A 2244-nucleotide genomic window follows, 5' to 3' on the forward strand; every position below is an offset into this window, starting at 1 on the left:
GTTCAAAATGGAGTATACAAAGAGGATGTAGTGAATCAAACGACCGTGGGGTGTTGGAAAACGTGTATAAAGCTCGGATCTAGAGAGGAAGAGTGTCTAGAGGGAAGGAGGAAGGATTTTTAGCTACGGAGAAGTGTGGAAATGAAGTTTGGGTGTGTTTATTTAAAGACCAATGCTGAAATGACCAAAATGGGCCCGAACTGCCATTGGTGGCCGACAGGCCACATTGGTTGCTGACATTGCATAGGGGTGGCCGACAGGTGGCCCACGCACTTCCCTGGTGGCCGACCAGTGCTCAGTGCTCCTGCTTGGAGTTTTGATGTTGTTTGGTGTCTTCATTTTTCAAGAAGTGCAAGGAAAGTTCACTTTTAAGTTCCAATTGCCTCTGCGGAAGCTCCAAATCGTGTGTTTAGTACATGATGTTCATTGCTAGTCGACACGAACGAGGCGTATCCTTTGAAAACATATTACAACTCTTTTGAGAGGTAAATCGAAAGTTGTGACTGAGTGGGTTTTATGAAATACGCTTTTGCCATTGCATAGAATGTGCATTTCACATATATTGTTGCATAAAATGTGCATTTTGTTATGTAGAACATGCTTTCAACTTTTCATGCATAGAACATGTTGTTAATCTTGTATAGAACATGCATTTCATGCTATTGATTGTGCATAGAACATGCATTTTGTACTGTTGCATTGAATATGCATTCCAATGTGTCATAGAACATGCCCCGACTCTCATCGCATAGAATAAGCTTCTTTTTTGTTTCTCGTATGTTTTGCATAGAACATGCCATTACATTGTATCTTGGTTATTTGTCATGTGTAGAACTTGTGTTGTTACTGTATTGTAAATGTTGAGTTTCTTTCTTTTGTAGGCACGATATTGCATGTACGGTTCATTTAGACGTGTTCCAGGTAGAATCACTTGTACCCTTCGTACCGTTCTTCAGTTAAAAACATTTGTGTGCATCTTCATGTTTATCACCTCTTTTGGACACCGTCCTTTGGTTGAAAACATTTGTGTGCATCCTGATGTTTATCACCTCTTTCGGTCATCGTCCTTCGGTTAAAAACATTTGTGTGCGTCTGGATGTTTATCACCTCTTTCAGTCACCGTTCTTTGGTTAAAAGTATTTGTGTGCGTCCTGATGTTTATCACCTCTTTCGGTCACTGTCATTTGGTTAAAAACATTTGTCTCCGTCCTGATGTTTATTACCTCTTTCGGTCACCGTCCTTCAGTTAAAAACATTTGTGTGCATCCTGATGTTTATACCCCCCTTCGGTCACCGTCTTTCAGTTAAAAACATTTGTGTGTGTACTGATGTTTGTACCTCCCTTCGGTCGCTGTCTTTCGGTTAAAAATATTTGTGTGCATCCTGATGTTAATCTCCTCTTTCAGTCACCGCCCTCCGGTTAAAAGCATTCAGGTGCACCTTGGTGTACACACCTCCTCTTTTTCTTTTTTCTTTCCTTCTGTGTGCAACACATTAGGATCTTGGTTGAGACCTCGTTGTCCCGATGGTTGCTATTCGTCTTTCCTGTGCATCGCGTAGTTAAGCTTGCACGATTTTCTTACATCCTTTTTGCATGAAATGTGGTTTGGTCTGTAATTTCCATGTGTGGCGTGGTTGCTTACTTTTCTTATGATTGAGATTGTTGTATCTTGTTTCGGTTTTCTTACATTGCATTTGAATTCAAATGCTTTGTTATAGCCTCATCGCTTGATCATAAGTTATGTTCTTGCATTGTGCATATTTGTAGACACTCCATTTTTTACCGACCTTAACACTCAGACGTCATCGATTGAGTGCTCGATGATCGCGCATGTTTGTGCTCGTTCCGAGTTTCCGAAGTTTTTCGCTAAGTGCCTTGCCTCCGGGCCTCTGAACTCTTTGTGTTTTGGCTTGGTTCGTGGACCATGCCTTGTTGACCTTGCCTGGAGGGAGAGAGAGGCCTGTAGGCCACTTTTTGTAGTCGTAAACTACTTTTCCCTCTTGTAGGCTAGTTTTCGGTTTCTGGGGCCTTCGGTCAAGCGCCTTGTCACGGAACATCTTAACGTTCTCCTCTTGGCCTGGTTTTCGGACCATGCCTTGCTGCCTTTTTCTAGAGGGAAATAGAGGTCTTTAAACCACCTTTTGTGGTCATAGACCACCTTTCCCTCTCGTAGACAACTTTTTGTGCCCGTAGACTAGTTTTCGGGGCTTCCGGCTACATGCTTTGTCCCGCGGACTTTTGTC

Source organism: Camellia sinensis, chromosome 1 (genome assembly GCF_055761805.1).
Source record: "Camellia sinensis isolate YWXY chromosome 1, ASM5576180v1, whole genome shotgun sequence".
Classification (NCBI taxonomy): Eukaryota; Viridiplantae; Streptophyta; class Magnoliopsida; order Ericales; family Theaceae; genus Camellia; species Camellia sinensis.